A 25,146-nucleotide genomic window follows, 5' to 3' on the forward strand; every position below is an offset into this window, starting at 1 on the left:
GGCCAAAGCGGGCAGATCACCTGAAGTCAGTAGTTCAAGATCAGCCTGGCCAACGTGGTGAAGCCCCATCTCTACTAAAAATACAAAAATTAGCCAGGCATGGTGGTGGGCATATGTAATCGCAGCTATTTGGGAGGCTGAGGCAGGAGAATCACTTGAACCAGGGAGGCAGAGGTTGCAGTGAGCCAAGATTGTGTCATTGCACTTTAGCCTGGGGAACAAGATCAAAACTCCATCTCAAAAAAAAAAAAAAAATATTGCCTGTCCTATTCCCTCCTCCTCCCTCCCCAACTCTAGCCACCCACTGCCCCAAATTTTGTACTAATCATTCCCTTTCTTTCCTCTGTGGTTTAATCACACATCTGTGTATATCTAAAAAAGGAGAAGCTTCATTCCTGTTTTGATCTCTATTCAAATATGTTCAATTTGTGTACTCTTGTCCACAATTTTGGTTCTAACTTGATTTTTACTTTAAGAATTTCAGTTTAGGCAGGGCACGGTGGCTCACGCCTGTAATCCCAGCACTTTGGGAGGCCGAGGCAGGTGGATCACGAGGTCAAGAGATCGAGACCCTACTGGTCAACATGGTGAAACCCCGTCTCTACTAAAAATACAAAAAAATTAGCTGGGCACGGTGGCGCATGCCTGTAATCCCAGTTACTCGGGAGGCTGAGGCACGAGAATCGATTGAACCCAGGAGGCGGAGGTTGCAGTGAGCCGAGATCGCGCCATTGCACTCCAGCCTGGGTAACAAGAGCGAAACTCCGTCTCAAAAAAAAAAAAAAAAAAATTCGGTTTAATAATAATAAATTAGGGTTTTTTTTACTATCAATATTTATTTATACATGTAAACCTTTGCTATTCTCTTTACCATCTCTTCTTGCACTTCAAACCTCCTTCTGGGAACATGTTTCTTGTTCCTGGTATGTTACCTTTATACATTTCTTTAGTAAGTGTCTCTTAGTGTCAGTTGTACCGATTTTGTTTTAAAAACATTTTTAAATTGTCTTTATTTTAAGAGATCATTTTGGTGGGAGCAGAATTCTAGCATAATAAGTATTTTCATTTAACACTCTGAAACTGCCATTCTGCAGCCTTCTGGCTTCCATAGCTGCTGCTGAGAAATAAGCAGTGGATGCAATGCCCCCAGCTTTGTAGAGAATCTGTCTTTTCTGTCTGACTCCTTTTAGGATCCTCTGTTTATCTTTAGTGGTTTTGGTTTTCCTTTTTTTTTAATTACACTTTAAGTTCTGGGGTACATGTGCAGAACGTACAGGTTTGTTACATAGCTATACACGTGCCATGGTGGTTTGCTGCACCCATCAACCCATCATCTACATTAGGTATTTCCCCTAATACTACTCCTCCCCTGATCCCCCACCCCTCAACAGGCCTCAGTGTGTGATGTTTCCTCCCTGTGACCATGTTTTCATTGTTCAACTCCCACTTTGAGTGAGAACATGTGGTGTTTGGTTTTCTGTTCCTGTGTTAGTTTGCTGAGAATGATGGTTTCCAGCTTCATCCATGTCCCTGCAAAGGACATGAACTCATTCTTTTTATGGCTGCATGGTATTTCATAGTGTCTCTGTGCCTTGTTTTTTTAATCCAGTCTATCATTGGTGGGCATTTGTGTTGGTTCCAAGTCTTTGCTATTTGAATTGTGCTACAATAAGCACACATGTACATGTGTCGTTATAGTAGAATAATTTATAATCCATGTTTTCAGTTTCTCTATAAAATGTGGGTTTCTTTTCCTTTATCCCACTTTGGATTCACTGAGCTTGTTTGAGCTGAGGACTGCTCTTTCATTAGAACTAGACATTTTTCAGTAATTATCATTTCAAGTACTTCTCTCTCACTCTCACTATCATTCATTGAAATTTTGATTATATGTATGTTGTATCTCCCAACTCTCTCTTTTATATCTCCTAAATCTTTCATCTTCATCTTTCTGTTGTATTCTAGGTCATTTTTCAGAGCAACCTCCAGATCACCAATTCTCTTTTCAGCTGTGTCTAAGTTACTATCATATTTATTGAGTTTCTAATTTCAATGATTTTCTTTTACTAAAAGGTCTATTTGCTTCTTTATGATATCTAACTAGGTTACTCTAAGTCTTTTGTTTCCTCATTACACTTTCAGTACTCTCTTTTATTTCATAAACAAATTAAATGTATTTATTTTGCACTTGATATTGGATAAGTAAATCCAGGTCATTACAATCTTCCAGAAACATGATGGTCTCACTCAGGGTAATTTACTTACTTACGTGTTTGTTGAATTTTGATTGTGAAGTCCACGTCCTCTGGAACTTTATCTGTGAGAATTCTCTGAGACCAGGGTTTAAAGTGTGTTCTGTCTGGAAAGATTTGTTGCTGCTGTTTTATGAGCCCTAGGGGTAGTACCAATCTAGAAGACTTCAAATTTTCAAATGGTGTCTAAGTTTAAGATTAGAAATTTGAGAAAGACTTTTTTTTCTTCTATTCCATCAAGAGTCAAGGATAACAACAAATAACTTCACCAACTCTCTCTCCCTTTGAGTCTGTTTTTTCTGGTTCATCTACCAAGAGTTTCACCCCTCAGAGGTCCCAATTTTGTATATGGATTCAACCTGCTTGATCCCTGGACTATAACTCCCATCTCTGATGTATATGATCCATGTTACCTATTGAAACCCAGTTAGGCCCCAAGACAAACACTAGCTCTACAGCTCACTTATTCTTTTCATTTAATGTTTTGTTGTTGTTGTTTCTTATTCCCCTTGGCTGGGTGTGGTGATTCATACCTGTAATCCCAACACCAGGAAGAAGGAATGCTTGAGCCCAGAAGTTCAAGATCAGCCCGGGAAACACTGCAAGACCTCAATTGCACAAAAATAATAACATTAGCCAGGCATGTGAGTATGCACCTTTGTTATGCACCTGTAGTCCTAGATACTCAGGAGGCTGAGGTGGGAGGATCACTTGAACCCAGGAGTTCAAGGTTGCAGTAAGCCATGATTGTACTCCAGCCTGGGTGACAGAGCAAGACCCTGTCTCTAAACTAAGTAAATAAATAAGAAACTCCCCTTATTTTGTGCCAACTCAACCATGCATTCATGTATTTTTAAAGGTGAGGTGGGAATATATATATGTGTCTCTATGTGTGTGTATCAGTCTCTCTCTCTCTCTCTCTCTCTCTCTCTCTCTCTCTCTCTCTCTCTCTCTTTTTATACATACATATATATACACACACACATACTATCATTTGGAGGCATACCGTCCCTGGAGGAGTTTCATAGAACATCTAGTCTACTATATTTCATGGAAAGATACATTTAATCATATTTGTCGGCAAGGGAAGATGTCAATATAAGGAGTGAGTGTAAATCAAGTTACATAACAGTGTTCTGTCTGTATTTCAGGTTAAGTGATGCTTGCTTTGTCTTTGTATTTTTCTATATCGTTTTACTTTTTTGTAATGAGAATTATTTTAACAAACCCCATTTTCTCAATTCTACTCATTATGTAAATATACAAAACGTGTGGCTTCTTAGTTTCTCTGTAACATGCTTAATTGTTCTTCTGCAGTCTCCATCCTGGTGGAAAGTACAGGACTATGGAAAAGGAGCCTACAGTACCAGACACATTGTATGGGTCTCACCAGATTTGCTCCACTTGCCTCTCCCCTCATCCACATACTCAATGGATAGTCCCAGCAGCTACCACCACAGCCTCATCTACTGACACAATGTCTATCTCAGCCTTCTCAGTAGGTACTCTTGTGTCTGCCATGGAAGAAGACGAGGCTCTAATGCCTAGGTCTGACTCAACAGGATTACGAAGATCCAGTTCCTCTCACCACTCCCAGACTCAGACAAAGGGTGTATTATTACCTATTGCTTTCTAACAAATTACTTCAAAACTTGTGGTTTAAACAATAAACATTATCTCACATATTGAGTGGGTCAAGAATCTGGGCGTGGCTTAGCAAGATGGTTCTGGCTGAGAGTCCCTCATGAAATGGCTGTCAGGATTGACAAGAATTGCAATCATCTGAAGGCTTGACAGAGCCTGAAAGATCCACAGCCAAAACACCCCGCTCTCACGGCTGTTGGCAGGAGACTTCAGATCCTCACCATGCAGGCCTCTCTATGCGCTGCTTAAGTATGCTCACACTGGAAGCTGGCTTCTCCCAAAGCAAGGCCAGTTGACCCTTAAGCAGCATGGATTTGAACTAAGAGGATACACTTACATGCAGACTTTCTTCTGCCTCTGCCACCCCTCAGACAGCAAGACCAATCCCTCCTCTTTCTCCTCCTCCTCAGCCCACTCAAGGTGAAGATGACAAGGATGAAGACCTTTACAATGATATACTTCCACTTAATGAAGAGTAAGTATATTTTCTCTTTCTCATAATTTTCTTACATATAACATACAAAATATGTGTTAATCAACTGTTTATACTAGCTGTAAGGCTTCTGATTAGTAAGAGGCTATTAATAGCCAAGTTTTGGGGAAAATCAAAATTATACATGCATTTTTGCCTATGCAGGAGTTGGTACCCCGAACCCCCATGTTGTTCAAGAGTCAGCTGTTTTTGTTTAAGAGTAAGGAAGAAGGCACAATGCCTTTTATGACCTAATCTCTGCAATCACACAATGTCACATTCACTTTATTCTGTTTGTTAGAAACAAGTCTCTAAGACCAGCCCACACTCAGATAGAGGGGAATTAGGCTCCACCTCTTAAAGAGAGGAGTACAAAAGCATTTGTGGACATATTTTAAAACTGCTGTAAAGAAGTATGGCTTGAGCATTGGATCTCTAACTTCCTCAGAATCCTACCAGAGGAAAGAGGTAACATGACTTCATGGTGTAGTAAAGTTAATATACCATGTGGCAAATGGTGATCATTGAAAGACAGGAGAGAGGAGAATGCAACAGATAAATTCAAATCACCCCTCCCCACACAGACTATTTTGAGGTATGATGATCTCCTATGGCCCAGCCGGAGGAAGTCCCAGGTGTCTGAAACCAAATGGTTTTTTTGTGAGATGATGGCTTACTTCTCTTCTTCTCTGCCTCACTTTTGCTTTTTCCCTTATCTTTGCTGCCCTAGACTTGCACCATTCAGTAAAGCTTTAGCATATATCTTTATCTCAAATTCTGTGTTCTCAAATTTTGTCTTAAGAAGTTAATCTTGAAAATTACTAGCACTGACATAAACATATTTTCGGATGGTTCAGTTTCTCCGGGGTAAATGTTCAGACTTCTGAATTTCCTCCCTAGACACTCCACCACCACCCTGACTCTTCCTTAACAGTAGCAGGTGCATCATGGATCCTACTTCACCTTGCGGTAATGGGAGAGAACGCATCTCTAGTCCAAGCTGACCTCTGCCTGGGCTATTCATCTAGTCTGTTTCCTAGACTCTTTCATAACTGAGCCTGACTTCTTAGGATGATGAATGAGCTCCCACCACTAAAAACCACAGTTTTGATCCTTTCTCTCCAGTTGCAAAGTCCCCTGTTCAGTGAACACTTTGTTCCATCCCCAGGCCTCTGCTGGACTACAAGCTTTCCCAGCACCCCAACCAAAGCACATTAGAACTCCTAAGTTCCAGGGCACGACATTCCCAGGCTGTGGAGAACAGGAGCACTGGCTCAGTCTCATCAAATTACCCATCTCCCTTCTCTTTAGCTCCTGTGCCATGTTGAGGGAATGCAAGGCTGGAGACATTAACCCCCATGTTCTTAGTTTCCTTCATATCTATCTGAATGTTTCTACTGTATCCAGTGATTTGGCCTATGGGAATAAAAACGAGGACACTGCACTCCGACTCCATCATCCTTCCTCCACCTCTCCTTTCTTCTTCCAAACCCCTCAGGTGAGAAGTGGTGAGCTTCCCAAGTGACTTCCATTGTGCCACAGTCTGAATTATCTCTTTTGTTTTTGTTTTGTTGTGTTTTGTTTTTTATTTTAAAAAAATGATTTTCTTTTTTTAGTTTTATTTTTTATTTTTTTTTTAAGACGGGGTTTCACCATGTTGGTCAGGCTGGTCTTGAACTCCCGACCTCAGGTGATCCACCCACCTTGGCCTCCAAAGTGCTTGGATTACAGGCGTGAGCCACCGTGCCTGGCCGAATCTCTATTGTTTACGGGAAATTCTGTGATCATATTATCGGGAAGCTGATGAATTTAGAAATTTATTTGCTTTCTACACAAAATCTTACTTCCAAGACTGTTTTCCCTTGATGGATTCAAAAACAAGAACTTGGCTCTAAGATTTAAACTGAACAATGACCTCTTGTTTGAGGTGGTTCCTGCCCTTCCTAAAGCACTAAAACCTATTGCTTTCATAGGTGGAGAACCTCAGGAAATCAAAATGTACAGGATATGAATACATATCCAAAATACATTTTAAACATGTTGTCTAACTGCCTTAAGCAATTGGAGTATTTTCTCAAAAAGTACCATTATCGTCATCAATTCTTCACTGAAGTCACCTCCAACTTGCCTATTAAGGATATCCTCCCCCTTCCTCCAGACCGAGCCCTAGCTACCAAATCCCTCTTTACAGACAGCTCAGTTTGGACCTATTTTCCCAGCTTAGAACTTAGCCATTCTTCAAGCATGTGAGTTCCAGTACTAAGCCTTCTCGACCCAGGTTAAGAAAGCACTTACCAAATCTCATTTCCTCACCTCGCAGTCAGGAAAGAAAGATCAAGCACAGTGACGTTTTAAGACATGAAAAGATGTACGTGAAGTCACTTTGCAAACTGTAACACACTTTACAAACATCAAGTATTATCTCATAAAAGAGGCCTTCTCAAGCAACTGAGAATGGTCGGTTCCATCTTTTGAACCATCACAGTTGTCCCCAGGGGCCAGGGAAGATAAAGTCAGTGTCAGAAAGGAGGCTTCTTTAAGTCATTGAAGAAAAAGGATGGAGGAAAAGGGGGCACCTGTGGGAAAGTCAGTTTCAGATGCATCTTATCTGCCCAGACAACCACTGGTTTCAGGTTTCTGCTGGTGGAGCAGTATTAGAAAACACAGCTTAGGGATGGCCCCGAGGGAGGTCCAAGTCATGATGTTGAGATGGCGGCGAACGAGAACATCAGAAACTTCGGGCTGGCATCTTCTGTGGCCATGGGCAGAGATCTACTCAGGCTGCTGTCCAAGTTCACTCTGCTGGGCAGAAAGGAGCTGATTTATGTATCCAGCAGGTATGCCAGAGAAAATTCAAATTGATCAAAAATTAAATATTCATAGGACATTATTCATTAAGATTCATCTCACCGAGTGGATGAAATGAGGCAAGGGAAGAAATTAGCTTGCTTGAGAGTGTCAAAGTGATTATGTGATTAAATTGCAATTTATAATTTCTCCTTCAAAAAAAAGCATTACTTCTTGATTTGTGTTTCTCCTCTTGCTGTGCTCCCTTGTTGTCTAGGTCTGAGCCAAGGACACTCAGGGTTAATTGGAAACAGGAAGGCTCCTAACACGGTGCCTGATCTGCCTCCACTGCCCTTCCCCATCCAGCACTGACTCGGAGAGAGGAGCCTTTCCACCCAGCCTCAGGGTTTTGCTCTTGATGCTGAGAACAGGGCTTCCAGAAGCAGAGACCAAACAAATCCCCACAGTGCCACTCCGCAGGGGAATTTTCCAGCCTCAGGCCACTGTCTCTCCTTCCTCCACAAGAGAAAAGCTACAAAGTACAATTTCCCTGTAGCTCACCAGTCATCCCTGTAGGGCATACCTGAATGGTGTGTAGGGAAGTCCCTCCTGGCCACCTTCTACACTTAAAGAGAAGGGAGACGTTCTTCCTGCACTCTTGGCCTCCCCCCTGAACGTGATGTGGAGTTAGGCAAAGCCTCCTGCAGGCAAAGCCCGGGTCAGGTGCTTGACTCTTGAAGCTGGCCAGCTGAGATGCCATCCTCACTTCAAGGTCAACAAGCCAGTTCCTCAGCTCCTGCCAACAAAGATCCCCAGGGAAACTGAACACCAAGGTGCAAGAACCCAACAGGTTCAGGCAACAGGTTCAATTCAGGTGTTCTTGGGTAACCCACCTCTTTTACCAACTGGCATATCCACTCTACCATACCCCCTTTCTGGGGGACTCTCTACTTGGGCTAAGCCTGAATCCAGAGAAGAACCAGGAACACTCCCAAAGGCTTGCCACCAGAGGCCAGGCAGCTTTAATTCTCCAGCTGTGCTCTTCTGAGCCCTGAAGACCCAGAAGACACAGGGCCGGCCCTGTGGGGGGAGAGGGGAGGGGCTTAGGGAAGCAGCAAGATCCAACTGGGGCAAGCTCCCCTTTCATCTGCTTTATATATGGCGCTTCCATGTATGATTTCATTTCAGGGAAAGGTTTTGCTGCTAAAAATAATTTTTAAACCACTGAATTAGATGACCTCTCACAAACCCCTTCCAGTCCAGGAGCCTCTGATTCTCTGACTTCAATGATATGGAAGCAAAATGTACTCTGAACTCAACAAAGCCTCTATTTTCTGCTATCTCTCACTCCTAAGAAACACAATCTATCTGTCTCTCTGTCTGCCTAGGATCCAGAGTGTAGCTAAGGTGACATGGATAGGCATGGAGGCAGATGGCTAGCTGCATTTATCTTTCTCTGTCACTCTATTTCCTTCCATCTTGGCCTCTCGCTGTCTCTGTAACTCTGTGTCTGTCTCTTGCTACTACCCAATAAAGATTTAAAGGCTGGTTCCAGCAGCTGAGAACGGCGATATTAATTCCAAGCTTGTTTCCAAACACCACGGAGGCCTACCCGGGTTAATTAGTTGTGCAGGCTTTTCCACAAGTGAGCGAGCCAGCAGGGTTTTTTACAGCTCTGTCACTGTGTTTATTTGTTCATTTTCTGTTTTATTTGGAAATGCATTTATGTGACAATAAATAACATCCGTCATGACTAGAGCCGATAAAGGCAATGAACAGCCCCTTCAGGGCCGTGGGGACAATAGTGACAAGGCTTCAAGATCCGGTCCCCCTACTCCAAGGGGCACTACTAGCCCTTGTCAGAGATGAAGAGGATGTGGGTGAAACCCACAAGGCCAGAAGAAGAGACAGGACCAAGGGCCGTGGACATAGCTAAAAGCAAGAAAGGAAATGCCCATTGGGGAACAGAGACCACAGCAAGGAGTCAGGAGCCTGAGGCTCTTGGTGAATGGCAGGTGGAGGCAAAAGATTTGGCTCTGGACCCCAGTTCCAGCACATACAAGCTGTGTAACCTCAGACAAGTTGCTAACCTCCATGCCTCCGTTTCCTCACCCATAAAATAGGAGTGATGACAACACTCTGCTCAGAGTGGTTGCAAATATATCTAGGAGACAATGAAAGGAAATGTACTATACAAACAATACGGATTCTCATTTTTCAGATTAGAAGCGTTTCTCAGGAGTATATGCTTAGGATTCTAGGCCTCCTTGGGAAAAAATCATCTAAAATGTTAGAGCAGGATTTGTCCTTTTGTCCAAAGGGTCTGTGCTAATGACTTCTACAGGACCACACAGTTTGGCCCATTTATAAGTTGACCACAATCTCACCATGGCTAATTTAGCTCTTGCACAAGCCCCAACCGGGAAGATTCTATTAGTCTAAACAAAAAAAAAAATTATGAGGAGTACTTCACTGTGATCCACATATATTTATTTAAGGCTTTCGGGATAAGGGACGAGGAGAAGTGAGGAGGCAGAGGGATCACAATATGAAGCCAAGCAGGCAGAAGAGAACGTCGGCAGAGGGTGGAACCTCCGAGTTCAGAGTCCCTCTTTACATCACTTTCTGACCACAGACCTTAGAGATGCTATTTAATATTTCTATCTCGGTTTAGTTTTCTCATCTGTAAAATGCGGACAGTGACGGTACCTAGCTCATTGGACTGCAGTGTGAGGAGATGAGATGAAGTATGTGACATGCTTGGGACAGTAGATGACACATGGAAGAGCACCATAAACACTAGCTAGCCTCAAAACACGCGAAAACTACTGAAGAGACATTTCAGTCGCCGGCACATGAACTTACCACCAATTGAGAGCCTGGGTGCTGAGCATGTCCAATGGTGGGATTTAATCAAGAAATCCTTCCAGGAGGAAAGACAACTCCAACACAGGTTAGAAGAGAAGGGGGGAGAGCCCAGCCGGCAGCTAGGCAAGTCCTAGCATGTCTTCCCATGATGCTAGACCCGCAGCCGAGAGGAGCCAAGGAACCCCATAGCATTACCAGCAAGCCGCCAGCAGATGGAGCCAGCCACCTCCACACACTGCTGCTCAAGGCATCAGCACCCTCTAAAGGGACTGGCACCCAGCCACCTCCAGTCAGGAGCAGGACTGAGAGAGACCGAGGGAGAGTTACCCTCTTCACCCCTGTGAAGACTACAGAGGTGCTTTCCTGCGCCAGTGTGAAGGGAGAGGGAATCCAGACCCTCCCTGATGCCTCAGAGGCACAGATCGCTGTCAGAGTCCTTGCCATTCTGGGATCCTAGGACTACAGCCCAAGGCCTTTGTTGTCCGCCTCTCCACGGTGGGAAGGAAAAGCAGGATGCCTGATGAAGGTACTTTGAGGACTGGGACTGCATTTGAATGTAGAGACCGGTACCCACCTGAGTCCGGGAGATTCTGAAAGCCAGAGGCCCACTACAGTAGCCCATCTAGTAGGGCTCGAAGGACCCTGGTGCAGCATGACTTGGAAGAAGATGGGGGCAGCACTCCCTTCCCAGGACTGTGGGGCCCTTGAAGGATTATGGGAGAGGATTCCTGCAGGGTCTGTGGCTCCACGTGGAAATATGCACGGAAGTCAGTGGAAAGACAGAGCTGAGGGTTTGCCCAGGTACCCAAGGCCAAGTCAACAAACGGTCGTTGGGTGCCTGTACCACTGTTGAGGATAAAGGGAGGTGCGTCTGTGTGAAGGGAGGAGGGGGAAAGGGTGGTTTTCAGTGATGGGGGAAGGTGGGGTGAGATCTTCAGCATCTAACAGAGCCACAAAGAACTAGGAAGGGGTAAAGGACACTCCTGTAAAGAGGCCTCTTACTCTCCATCCCTCCTCTCTGCCCAAGTAGATGCTGAGGCCTCGAAGAGGGAGATGAGGCACCTTCAAGGCAGGCCCTGCCTCTGCTCCACTGCTTCAAACAGCCAGGACCCTACTCTAGCTTTCACTGGAGGGAAAGGGAGAGAAGAGCTCTGAATTGAATTTGCGATGAAAGTTTTAAAAATATAAGAAGCTGAGTCTTAATTACTGGAATGAGACTGTTATAGTAACCGAAAGTGGCTGAAAAGTTATGGAACCAGACCAAGACACCGTTAAGGGAGCGGCTCCTCAGCAGGAAAGAGAGATCTGGCACAGCACAGCCAGGGCAGTTACTGGAAGAAATAAAATCGTTTCATGCCTATACCCCGACGAGTTGAGACTCCCCAGTGAATCAGGCACACGGGAAGTACCCAGGCCTTGGAGATCAGTGTCCCTATAGTCAGAGTACCCCGTGAAGGATGACGTGGTGCGCATCCTCTTCTTCCCATTCAGGTCCCGTCTCACCTCCCAGGACAAGTGAAGCAGGAAGGATTTGTCCTCAGGCTTTAACGAGGCACTTAGAAAGAGGAACAGGATGGTTTCTTCTACCAGGAATCCTCAATGGAATGCAGGCGCAGGCAGCTGAAAGAGATGGTGCAATGTTCATACTTCTGGTGGATTCCAGGAAGCATCAGCCCCATTTCACCCAAACATCAGCCAGTGGACTCTGCCTGGGAGGGTCAACAGCCACAGAGAGTTTTCTGTCTCCAGCTGAGAAAGTCCAGAGATGAACAAGTCAAGGGACAACACAAGCCCTAGGACACCATGGCAGTATATCCAGATCAGGAAACTGCCCCAGGGGCTTGGTTCCCTACTGGAAATTGAAAGAAAACGAAGTTTATAAAGAGCAGGGTGGGAACTGGTTTGCAGAACAGAATGTTCCCTTGGCTTATTTCCATCTGGGGGAAAGGGCAGAACTAATACTTATTGAATGCCTGCGCTGAATCAGGCACTGTGTTCATTCCTGTCTTATTTAATCCTCCCACAACCCTGTAAGGAAAGCATTTTCTCCATTTCACAGATGAAAAAATTGAGGCAGCCTGTAATCCCAGCACTTTGGGAGGCCGAGGCAGGTGGATCACGAGGTCAAGAGATTGAGACCATCTTGGTCAACACGGTGAAACCCCGTCTCTACTAAAAATACAAAAATTAGCCAGGCGTGGTGGCGCGCACCTGTAGTCCCAGCTACTCAGGAGGCTGAGGTAGGAGAATTGCTAGAACCCAGGAGGCGGAGGTTGTGGTGAGCAGAGATCGCGCCACTGCACTCCGGCCTGGGTAACAAGAGCAAAACTCCATCTCAAAAAAAAAAAAAAAAAGAAAGAAAGAAAACACACTGAGGCAGAGTGGTTGCCTGAGGTCACATGTTGGAATTTGAACTTCATGCTTGTCTGTGTGGTAGAACCGGCGATTCCATGCTCACATGGCCCCTTCACTAAAGGACTCACTCTCCTGCTACCTAGAATGTTGGTTTTATTTGGCCCCAGCAATTAGTTCCTTCAGGGACCACCTCAGTTTTTGAGCCACAGTCTCTCTTCCTTTTAAAAAAATAAATAAATAAATAAATAAATAATTTTTTTTTTTTTTGAGACGGAGTTTCGTTCTTGTTGCCCAGGCTGGAGTGCAATGGCGCGATCTCCACTCACGGCAACCTCCACCTCCCGGGTTCAAGCGATTCTCTTGTCTTACAGGTGGCGCACGCGCAATCCCAGCTACTCAAGCTACTCCCCGAGCCCAGGTAGCTGGGATTACAGCCATGCGCCACCACACCAGGTTAATGTTTTTTGTATTTTTAGTAGGGATGAGGTTTCTCCATGTTGGTCAGGCTGGTCTCGAACTCCCGACCCCAGGTGATCTGCCCGCCTCGGCCTCCCAAAGTGCTAGGATTACAGGTGTGAGCCACCGCGCCGGATCCCACAGTCACTCTCTTCTTAAGGCAGCCACCAGCCAATGGCTGAGCAAGGTGGTAGTTCAAGGGCCCATCCCTCTTCTGCCAATGCGGAACTCCTCTAACAAGCGATTTTTGCTTGGAGTACCCTGTTAGACTGGCAGAGGCTTTGTCAGGTCTGCAGCAAAGGCCGAGAGCTCCTCCTAGCCAAACTACTTCCTCCCTTTTCCATGCACGGGTGATCCTCCCTTTGCACTCCTACCTCTGTTGCAGCATCTGGTTCCGGATAACCCAGTTGAGACTCCCAACAGCCTGACTGCAAAGCTTTCCCTTTTTCTGACACTAACATCATTTTCACTGTCCTTAGGTAACATTGCTGCAGTGCAGAGAGTGAGCTCCCTCTTGGTAGCAGGGGCTTCCCCCTTTCCAGAAGAAAGCTACTAATGGTTGGGTGATTAGGGCAGTTCCCAAAGAGTTAGTTATATCCTTGAAGATTAGGTGCTCAATGCCCAAAGGCAGTCTCAAACATTCATCCTTTGAGGTCTAAAGTGCAAGTAAAGAGTCTACTCCCGGCTTTCACTCTTTCCCTCATATCAATTCCACCCTCTTAAATTGCTGCAACATGGAATTAAGATATGTAGTTTTTTTGTTTTTTTCTGAGACGGAGTTTCGCTCTTGTTACCCAGGCTGGAGTGCAATGGCGCGATCTCGGCTCACCGCAACCTCCGCCTCCTGGGTTCAGGCAATTCTCCTGCCTCAGCCTCCTGAGTAGCTGAGATTACAGGCACGCGCCACCGTGCCCAGCTAATTTTTTGTTATTTTAGTAGAGACGGGGTTTCACCATGTTGACCAGGATGGTCTCGATCTTTTGACCTCGTGATCCACCCGCCTCGGCCTCCCAAAGTGCTGGGATTACAGGCTTGAGCCACCATGCCCAGCCCAAGATATGTAGTTTTATTATTTGGTGTGCTTAACCGAAAAAGCTTTGTGATTTCTGAGTTTAATTTAAAAAGCAGATGGTCATAAGCAACAAAAGAAAAATATATATAAATTGGACTTCATCAAAACCAAAAATTTTGTGCTTCAAAGTACACCATCAAGAAAGTGAAAAAATAGGCCAGCACCCATAATCCCAGCTACTCAGGAGGCTGAGTCAGAAGGATCACTGGAGCCCACCAGTTCAGGGCCAGCCTGAGCAACATAGCAAGACCCCATCTCTAAAATAAGAATAACAGCGAAGAAAGTAAAAAGACTACCCAATTAAAAATAGGCAAAGAATTTGAATAAACATTTTTCCAAGTCAAATACACAAATAGCCAACATGCGCATGGAAGGACGTTCAGCATCATTAGTTGTTAGGGTAATACAAATCAAAACCAGAATGATACATCACTTCATATTCACTAGCATGGCTACAGTCTTTCACATGGACAATAACAAGTGTTGAAAAGAATGTTGAGAAACTGGAACTCTCATGCATTGTTGGTAAAACTACAAAGTAGTATGGCTGCCTTGGGAAACAATCTGGCAGTTCCTCAAAAAGGTAGATAAAGAGTTACCATATGACCCAACAATTTTACTCCTAGGTATATATCAAAGAGAATTGAAAACATGTGTTCACATAAAAACTCATACTCACATGTTCATAGAAGCATCATTCGTAATTTCCAAGAAGTAGAAAGACCCAGATGTCCACCAATTGATGAATGGATAAACCTAATGAATTATATCCATACAAAGGGATATTATTCAGCCACAAAGAAGAAGGAAATACTGATACATGCCACAGCAAGGATGAACCTTGAAATCATTATGCTAAATAAAGAAGTCAGGCTGAGCGCCGTGGCTCACTCCTGTAATCCCAGCACTTCGGGAGGCTGAGGCGAGCAGATCACCTGAGGTTGGGAGTTCAAGACCAGCCTGACCAACATGGTGAAACCCCGTCTCTACTAAAAATACAAAATTAGCCAGGTGTGGCAGCGCATGCCTGTAATTTCAGCTACTCAGGAAGATGAGGTAGGAGAATCTCTAGAACCTCGGAGGTAGAGGTTGCAAGTGAGCTGAGATCATGCCATTGCACTCCAGCCTGGGCTAAAGAGCAAGACTCCATCTCAAAAAAGAAAAAAAAAGAAAAAGAAAATAAGTCAGATATTAAAGGCCACACATTGTATGATGCCACTTAGGTTAAATGTCCAGAATGGGCAAATCCCTAGAGACAGAAAGTAGATTAGTGGTTGCCTGGGGCTGGGAGGAGGGAAACATGGAAAGTGACCGCTTGATGGGTATAAGGTTTATTTTAAGATGGTATTAGATAGTGATGATGGTTTCACAACTTTGTGAATATAATAAAAACCACTGAAATGTGCAATTTTAAAGGGTAAATTTTATGATATGTGAGTTATATCTCAATAAAAACGTTTTTAAGCTGCTGAATTGAATATTTTGCATTTCCCTAAGGAAACCAAACCACTTCAATTATGGTGGCTTATTAAGTGACCTTTGCCTGATTTCCTTCCCACCAAGCCCATGGTCTTTGATAAAATTAAACTGCCTATCCTTGGTCTAAGAGGCTCATATTTCAGATTCTTCAGAACAGAGGCCAGATTAAAGTCATTAAAGCTTTAGTTTAGGGGAGAAAAGAAGAAAGATAGCTGGAACTGTGAAAAGCCAGAGGTGGCATTCAGGACAATCAGGAGAACAGATCAGTCAACCAGAGAACAGAAATACGAGTCTGTCCTTTCTCTTAGAAAATGATGTTGTTCTCAACATCAGGGTTTGGAGAACAATCCAAAAGACAAAGGTCCTCTGGCCAAAGCTCGGTCCAGCACTTTGGATCCATTTCCAACAGTTCTTACAGTCATCAGACCCCAACAGTCAAAATGGTGAAGCAGAAGAGCAAGTCTGCTTTTCAGGAAGGCGTGGCTGCTGCAGGGGATAGACTTGTAGTAGCTGACTTCTCAGCCACACGATGTGGGCCTTGCAAAATGATCAAGCCCTTCTTTCATTCCCTCGCTGAAAAGAATCCCAGCATAGTAGTCCGCAAAGCAGATGTGGATGACTGTCAGGATGTTTGCTTCAGGGGTTGAAGAAATGACTATCTTCCACTCTATCTTCCAGCATTTTAAAAAGGAATGAAAGGTGGCTGGGCTGCAGTTTTTGGAGCTAATAAGGAAAAACTTGAAGCCACCATTAATAAATTAGTCTAATCATGTTTTCTGAAAACAATATGAGTCATTATTTATTTAAAACTTGTAGTTTTTTTTTATTTACAAAAATATGAAGTGTGGAGACTATATACCCAACTGCCATCTGATTCTAAATGACAAACAAATATTAACTCTACCCAAAAAAAGCTCTCTGGCCTTATAGGAATAATTCTTTCCTGATATGAGGTCAGTGCCTCGTCCAAGTTGTGAACTAGACTCACCCATAAATGTCAAGAAAGGATCCAAAGCTATGAAGCATCACGTCTTCATAATGAACAATGGATATGTCTCGTTAAGTTTATGAGATGGTCACATCTTATTTAAAAAAAAATAACTAATGACCCACACATATAAGAACAGCTGATTTTTGACAAAAATGCAAAGGCAACTTAGCAGAGAAAGGACAGCTTTTCAACAAATGGTGCTGAGATTGTTGGATATCATATTAAAAAATAAAAATAAGGAGTCTCTCTGAGCATGCTCTGGCTTAGGAGGCTGTCCAAAGATAAAAAGATTAAATTAAAAATAACTAAAAATAAACTTCAATCTACACATTTTACTACATACAAAAATTAATTCAAAAGAGATCATAGAGCTAAATGTAAAACCTAAATCTATAAAACTTCTTTCAAAATAGAAGAAAAATTTGTGTGAACTTGAGTCTCAGGTAAAAATTTCTCAGCTGTGGCACCAAAAATACAATCCATACAAGAAAAAAAATGATAAATTGGACTTCATCAAAACTAGAAATGTTTCTCTTCGAAAGACACTGCTAAGAGAAGGAAAAGAAAACCCACACATTTGAAGAGACTCTTTGCAGAGAGCATCTCTGGTAACGGTCTCATGTCCAGAATATATAAAAAACTCTAAAAATCCAACAAAAGGAAGAAACCAATTTTTCAAATGAGCTAAAGATTTGAACCAACACTTCAACAAAGAAGATAGATGGAAAGTAAGAACATGAAAAGATGTTCAATAGAATTAATCATTAAAGAAATGCAAATTCAAACCACAATGAGATTCCATACATACCCACTGGAATGGCTAAAACTTTTTCAATGCCATGCAAGTGTTGGCAAAAATGTGGAACAGGTGGAACTGTGATGGAACAACCACTTTGGAAGACAGTGTGGTAGTTTCTTTAAAAGTTAAACACAGGCCGGGCACGGTGGCTCAAGCCTGTAATCCCAGCACTTTGGGAGGCCGAGGCGGGTGGATCATGAGGTCAAGAGATCAACACCATCCTGGTCAACATGGTGAAACCCCGTCTCTCCTAAAAATACAAAGAATTAGCTGGGCACGGTGGCGCTTGCCTGTAATCCCAGCTACTCAGGAGGCTGAGGCAGGAGAATTGCCTGAACCCAGGAGGCGGAGGTTGCGGTGAGCCGAGATCGCGCCATTGCACTCCAGCCTGGGTAACAAGAGCGAAACTCAGTCTCAAAAAAAAAAAAAAGTTAAACACATACCAAACATATTCCAAGATATTTACCCAAAAGAAAAGACAGTATAAGTTTAGAAAAGACTTGTATAAGAATAATCATAGCAACTTTATTTGTAATAGGCAAAAAAGTAGAAATAACCCACATGTCCATTCATGGTAAAGTGGAGAAACAAATTGTGGTATGTCTATATAGTGGAGTATTATTCAGTAATAAAAAAGAATTGAACTATTGATATGCAGAACAATGGGAATGAGTCAAAATGATTATGCTAGGTAAAAGAATCTTGACAAAAAGGAGTATGTATTATATGATTCCATTTACACAAAATGTTTAGAAGTGGAAACAAATTTATAGTGACAGAAAGCATATCAGTGCTTACCCGAGACTGGGGGAAAGGGGCAAAAGTGGGTGGGAAAGACAGATGGCAAAGGGATACAAAGAAACTCCAGGGGATGATGGGTATATTCAGTGTCTTGACTTTGGAAATGATTCTATGGATGTGTTCAAAACTCATGAAATTGTAAACTTTATGTGTAGTTTATTGTATGCCAGTTGTACCTCCTTTTTTTTTTTGAGACAGAGTTTTGCTCTGTTGCTCAGGCTGGAGTGCAATGGCACAATCTCAGCTCACCACAACCTCTGTCTCCCAGGTTCAAGCAATTCTCCTGCCTCAGCCTCCTAAGTAGCTGGGAGTACAGGCGCCCACCACCACGCCCAGCTAATTTTTGTATTTTAGTATAGACAGGGTGTCACTATGTTGGGCAGGCTGATCTCAAACTCCTGACCTGATAATCCACCCACCTTGGCCTCCCAAAGTGCTGGGATTACAGGCATGAGCCACCACACCCAGCCAGTTATACCTCAGTAAAGCTAGAGAGACAAAGAAAGAGACAGAAAAAAAAAAGGAAGAGACAGAATTAATTAGTAAATATAAAATGTATCATTATGCCAGGCGAAGTGGCTCACACCTGTAATCTCAGCACTTTGGGAGGCTGAAGTGGGTGGATCACCTGAGGTCAGGAGCTCAAGACCAGCCTGGCCAACATGGTGAAATCCCATCTCTACTAACATACAAAAAAATTAGACGAGCATGATGGCAGGTGCCTGTAATCCCAGCTACTCAGGAGGCTAAAGTGGGAGAATCGCTTGAATCTGGGAGGTGGAGGTTGCAGTGAGCAGAAATTGAGACACTGCACTCAAGCATTCTTACTAAGAATCTGGAAGGATCATTTAAAAATCTTCACTGAACTTCACAGCATTTTATGGGTAGAAGTTATATGCTACCATGGAATTAACAGGATTGGAAATTGGAAAAGGCTTTGGGCCTTACCCCTCTATAATGTCAAAAGTTCCCAGTGGCCCTAGAGAGTACTCATCACATTGCATTATTATGTGTTTAGCTATCCCTCTAGTCTAAGAAGAAGTCATCTACGCCCCAGGGCTGGGGCATCTGGGCTCAGATCTCGGTTCACCTAAAAACCAACTTGAACAGGTTAATTAACCTCTGGGCACCTGGATTTCCTCATCTTTAAAATAGTAAATAGTACCTAACTAATCACATTAATTTTGAGTAATGAATATGGCAATACATAAAAAGTACTTACATCAGTGTCTGACCCATCAAAAGTGATTGATAAATGACAGTAACTAGTTTAAGAATTTGCTCAAGGGCAGAGTTTATGTCTTAGGGAGCGTTTTAAAAGTGTCTAGTTCTCCAGCAGCTTAATGCAGTGACTTATGCACATGGCATGTGCTCAACGAGAGCTGAAAGAATGAGTGAATGTGTCAGTGAGTAAGCAAGTTATGGCTATGCCTCTTTATCCCTAAAGTAGAAATTGCTGACCAGGCACGGTGGTTCACACCTGTAATCCCAGCACTTTGGGAGGCAGAGGTGGGCGGATAACCAAGTCAAGAGATGGAGACCATCCTGGCCAACATGGTGAAACCTCATCTCTACTAAAAATACAAAAAAAATTAGCTGGGTGTGGTGGTGCACACCTGTAGTCCCCGCTACTTGGGAGGCTGGGGCAGGAGAATCGCTTGAACCCAGGAAGCAGAGATTTCAGTGAGCCAAGATTGCGCCACTACACTCCAGTCTGAAGACAGAGTGAGAGTCCATCGAAGAAAGAAAAAGAAAGAAAGAAAGAAAGAAAGAAAGAAAGAAAGAAAGGAAGGAAGGAAGGAAGGAAGGAAGGAAGGAAGGAAGGAAGGAAGGAAGGAAGGAAGGGAAGGAAGGAAGAAAGAAAGAAGAAAGAAAGGAAGGAAAGAAAGAAAGAGAAAGAAGAAAGAAAGAAAGAAAGAAAGAAAGAAAGAAAGAAAGAAAGAAAGAAAGAAAGAAAGAAAGAAATTGCTTTATTCTAGCATAATGGGGGCATTTTGACTTGACTGCTCGGGTATTCAGACACTGCGAATTCTGGCCAACATTCTCACAAATATCAAATCCCCTACTGCAATCAATTTGCAACTTTGAGAAACATGGTGCTATGACTGAGAGTGCACAAGAGGAGCAGAGAGGACTGATGCAGGGCAAAGCCTGACCTCTGACGTGGTGTGATGTGCGTTCCCTCCAAATCTCATATTGAAATGTGGTCCTCACTCATTTCAATTGGAAGTGATGCATGGTGGAATGTCTGGGTCATGGGGGCAGATCCCTCCCCAATGGCTTACTGCTGTCCTCATGGTAATGAGTAACTTCTACTTTATTAGTTTACCTGAGAGCTAGCTGTTTACAAGAGACTGGCATCTCTCTCTTGCTCCCTCTCTCACCACGTGACATGCCTTCTGCCATAAGTAAAAGCTTCCTGAGGCCTCACCAGAAGTTGAGCAGATGCCAGCACCACGCTTTTACAGCCTGCAGGACCATGAGCCATGCAAATCTGTTTCTTTATAAATGACCTAGTCTCAGGTATTTCTTTACAGCAATGCAAAATGGACCAACACCTATTGACTACGGTAGAGAGATGAGGAATAGAATCTGCCACAACCCGATTCCTCAAGGACCTAGAAATAGAAATTCCATTTGACCCAGCAATCCCATTACTGGGTATATCTCCAAAGGACTATAAATCGTTCAGCTATAAGGACACATGCACACAAATGTTCAATGCAGCACAGTTTACAATAGCAAAGACCTGGAACCAAACCAAATGTCCATCGATGATAGACTGGACAGGGAAAATGTGGCACATATACACCATGGAGTATTATGCAGCCATCAAAAATGATGAGTTCGTGTCCTTTGTAGGGACATGGATGAACCTGGAAACCATCATTCTCAGCAAACTGACACAAGAGCAGAAAATCAAACACCGAATGTTCTCACTCATAGGCGGGTGTTGAACAATAAGAACACATGGACACAGGGAGGGGAGCACCACACACTGGGGTCTGTTGGGGGGAAATAGGGGAGGGAAAGGTGGGGGTGGGGAGTTGAAGAGAGATAGCATGGGGAGAAATGCCAGATATAGGTGAAGGGGAGAAAGGCAGCAAATCACACTGCCACGTGTGTACCTATGCAACTATCTTGCATGTTCTTCACATGTACTCCAAAACCTAAAATGCAATTAAAAAAAAAAAAAAGAATCTGCCACAACCGATCAAGAGATGCAGACAGACAGAGCTGCCTTGGTATTCAGGGAGAACCGTTGCCCCCTGAAGTCTGTGTTCAACCCAGCACCTGGTGTCATCCTTTTAAAATGTAAATTGAATCATGTCTCTTTCCCACAGAAAATCCTCCAGTGGCTCCTTGTCTTACTTGTAATAAAACCAAAATCCGCCCAGTGGCCTAGAAGGTCATGATCCAAACAATGGTGCCTCTCCCCTCCCACCTCCTAGCTTGATTCTCCTGCCACACTCCACTCCTGCCTTTGGGCTGGACCCTGGCCTTCTTGCTGTCTCACAGACACTCCCAGGACACGCCTGCCTGGACTATTTGCACTTGCTATGCCCTCTAGCGGGTATGTTTTTCCCCAGAAATTCACAGTTCACTTGCCACTTCGTTTGACTCTCTCCATGAATACCTACTCCCTTCTCTGTCCACCTACCTAAAACTCCATGACTGCAGGGAGTTTATTGTACACACTGCTCCAGCACCAATACCTGGCCTAGTGCCTGGCACAGAGTACTCAATAAATATTTGTTGATTGATCTAGGTGAATAAAACCCCAGGAATCCACTTGGTTTCTGCTCCTATCTCCCTTCCAGGGCTAAGTTCTCCCCAAGTAGAAGCATCTCGCTAGTAGTGAACTATCTGTGTCCAAACATAGCTCCTGCACCCCACCCCCAGCAAAATAAAGGAGATAACAATGTGTCGTTGAAACCAAAAGTTGCTGCTGATTGCATAATCCTCTGGTGGGGAAGCTCAGGGGTCCTTGGCTTGAGAAGATGAGCTTTCATTTACCGTTGTTTCCAAGGAGAGATGTGAGGTATAAGGCGTTCAAAAACCAGAAATCCTGATTACTATGACTATTAAAAACTACAGTAATGGAAGGGGACATGGCATGAAAAAAGAGAAAGAAAAGGAAAGGTCTAAGTCATTCATGAGGCTCCTCCAGGGTGGGGTTCAAGAATATGCATTTTAACAAGTTTCTTGAGCGATTCTTAGCAATCAGCTTAAGACAGGTCCTTGGAAATGGTCTTAGAGATTTAGCAAAGGAGGAGTTCACACATTACAGTGGGAAAGACATGAGCCATTACCGCCAAAAAGGCCTGAGTTCAAATACTGCCATCACTGTTTATTATCTGTGTAACCCTCTGCTATTACATACATCTCAGATGCTGATATTCAATTTCTAGTTACAACAGATAAATGCATCTATACCATTGTGCTGTTACGATGATCAAATTGAATAACATATGTAATGTGCCTAGCACACAGGAGTTATATAGACGGTAGTTTATTACTATTACTCTTACGGATTCTACTTTCTGAGTGCTTTAACCTCCCTAGAATGTTGTGTGGCAAATTGGCATTCTTACCCCTCACCCCACTACGTGACCTTGCAGAAGTGAAAACATATAGTGAAAAGGACCAATTCTTCTGCAAATAGAAAAATCTTTTGTCCATACCTTCCCTAGAGTTCCTCTTCTCTAGAATAGATCAAGGAACGTATTCTTGCTCTTAACTACCCATTAAGCATTAATAATAAATCCTTATATTTTTAGAGTCTTCACTCTACCAAGGCTTTCATGTATATTTCCATTATCACTCACTCTCGGAGGTCCGGCAAGTGGCCTGTGTGCGCACAGCCGGGATGTGGGTACACTGGGACTTCAAACTCATAAACCCTGTGAACGCTCCATTAGCTGACATTCCCCATCATCAAGACCTCCCCCTCCCTCGAGGCAACAGGGCTCTGGAGTAATGCTAGAAAGAAGGACGCAAAGTCAGTCTCCCAAGCTGTACTCTCTATGAGAAGGCAGCGATCTCCCGAGCTCGACTCTACGTACCGCAAGAACGACTCCATTCAAAGCAGAGGGTGGCAGCAGCGCCGCGTTCTGCTCCAGGCGGCCGGCCTTCTGCGACTCCACAGCCCCACCTGCTGGAGGCTGCCTTGCACACAGCCTGACAGTCCACAGCCCGCCGTGCACTGCTGCTGTCGCTGAGTCCCACACGCCACCCCGCGCTGGGGCTGGTTTGGGGACCACAGTACAGGCTGGTAGCCTCAAACTTTGACTGGGGGAAGCATCTTTATTTTTTTCATACTCTATGGTAGATCTTAATCTAGTCTGTTGAACTAACTCTGCTTTTTCTGAACTTCAGTTTCTCCAGAGTGGTAACCAGAGAGATTTCAGCCCTGGCTTTGCGGGCCCCCCCAGTGTGTTATAGGATACAGTATTACAGCACCGACTCTCTCAGATGGAAAGAACTGGGACTTTGGAGAGCAACTGCTATACATTTCAGAACCAGGGGGGTAAAAGCAGAAGCATCCCCAGGAAGCAGATGGAAAAAAAGGAAGTCTCAGAGAGTCAAACTAAGAAGCCACAGAAACGGACTGTTGAGCCATTCACTGGGCTGTGTTAAATGAGCACCTACTATGTGGCTAATACTGTGATACATAGATGAAACAGTCTCTGCACTTTAAGTCTTTTCATTGGGACTTTCCTCTCATGGGGACATCACCTTTCTCCCGGCCATCTTTCTGTCGGTTTTCCTTCTGTGTTCTTGGTAACCTCATTCCACTAAAAACAGATTCTTCAATGCCCGCAGCTTCCAGGAACCTTCACTACACTTCCTCCTCCTTACCATAACTGAAGCCTGGGCTTGCCGCAAGGACGCTGCTTCCCTTGCAGCCCTCTTAAGGGAAAGCTACTCTTCCTCCCACGAGTTCTATTTTCTAGCCAAGAAGAGGGCACTTGGGGTCAGCAGTCTCCCAGCTTCCCCTGCCACTTCTACAGAATTACTTTTCTACTTTTGTCGAAGTCCTCCCTAGACCGAATGGTTCACGGCCCTCTACTGCTTCCGGCTGTCATTGACCCTGGCCCACAGCGGCTGAGGACTCCCCCATTTACCTTACACATTAACTCCCACCCTCATCCTGAGACAAATTGCCAAACCCAATCCATCCCACTCCCTAACCTTCCCCTAACTTCCCTAATCACTTCAAATAACCTTCTGCTCTACAGTTTTCAAGGCCACAGTTAGACCATTACTAGCATAGCCTCACAGCCTCTCAAAAATGAAGCTTTGTATCCTTCCGTAGTTCATAAGCGTGATGACTGGGTTTTCGCTTTCAAGTGTGAGATGGGCCTCTCAAACCTTGTTACAACATTGGCACATGACCCATCTGATGTGGAAGGAAAATGAAACTTCCACATCCCACTCAAATCACAATCCTTCCAGCTTCATTCTCTTCCTCCCACTTCACCACTCCTTGGCCTCACTGAGTTCCAGCACTTTAACCCCTTCGTGGCCTCACAGTTTATCTTTCCTTTCCCCTCAATTCCCAAGCCTCAGTCTTTTTTTTTTTTTTTTTTTTTTTTTGAGACAGAGTTTCGCTCTTGTTACCCAGGCTGGAGTGCAATGGCGCGATCTCAGCTCACCATTCCTCCGCCTCCTGGGTTCAGGCAATTCTCCTGCCTCAGCCTCCTGAGTAGCTGGGATTACAGGCACGTGCCACCGTGCCCAGCTAATTTTTTGTATTTTTAGTAGAGACGGGGTTTCACCATGTTGACCAGGATGGTCTCGATCTCTTGACCTCATGATCCACCCGCCTTGGCCTCCCAAAGTGCTGGGATTACAGGCTTGAGCCACCGCGCCCGGCCGCCTCAGTCTTTTAAAACCCAAGCTAGACCTGTGGCCAATGACTGCTTTCCCACCAGCTCCCTCAATATGTTGCTCCCTTTTCCCTCCACTCATAAGACCTGGAAAACCCTGACTACAGAATCCAGCTCTAGAGCTGCCTGCCCTCATCCTAAACCTGGAGCTCTGAGTCCTGGTACAGAAAACTCTATACTCTGCCACAGATTTGCTTTTGAGAGGTTCATGAAGGACTGTTGCAAATCCACCTCATTCTCCCCACCCCCTCAGCAGACAGCCTGTCCTCCTGCTTCA

At 44.2% G+C, this 25,146-nt stretch overlaps 1 long non-coding RNA gene and 1 other non-coding gene across 4 annotated transcripts in view; one reads left to right on the forward strand and one right to left on the reverse strand.

Annotated features, from left to right (window-relative positions):
* Positions 1 to 23,121, reverse strand: part of LOC118143086 (uncharacterized) — a 30,437-nt gene extending 7,316 nt beyond the window's left edge. The window contains exons 1-5 of one of the 3 annotated variants that reach the window (XR_008473100.2): positions 23,043 to 23,121; positions 10,021 to 11,643; positions 4,234 to 7,167; positions 2,786 to 2,860; positions 1,347 to 2,359 (exon numbers count right to left, since the gene is read on the reverse strand). This is a non-coding gene — a long non-coding RNA (uncharacterized LOC118143086). Of the gene's footprint in view, positions 1 to 1,346; positions 2,360 to 2,785; positions 2,861 to 4,233; positions 7,168 to 10,020; positions 11,878 to 23,042 lie in introns of those variants that run through there. The other 2 variants (XR_008473098.2, XR_008473101.2) reach the window with 2 other exon arrangements.
* A 1,162-nt stretch (positions 23,122 to 24,283) lies between these two features.
* Positions 24,284 to 24,385, forward strand: LOC118143519 (small nucleolar RNA U13). The gene has a single exon (XR_004727721.1). It is a non-coding gene; the product is annotated as a small nucleolar RNA U13 (small nucleolar RNA).
* The last annotated feature ends 761 nt before the right edge of the window (positions 24,386 to 25,146 follow it).

The sequence above is a fragment of the Callithrix jacchus genome, chromosome 7 (genome assembly GCF_049354715.1).
Source record: "Callithrix jacchus isolate 240 chromosome 7, calJac240_pri, whole genome shotgun sequence".
Classification (NCBI taxonomy): Eukaryota; Metazoa; Chordata; class Mammalia; order Primates; family Cebidae; genus Callithrix; species Callithrix jacchus.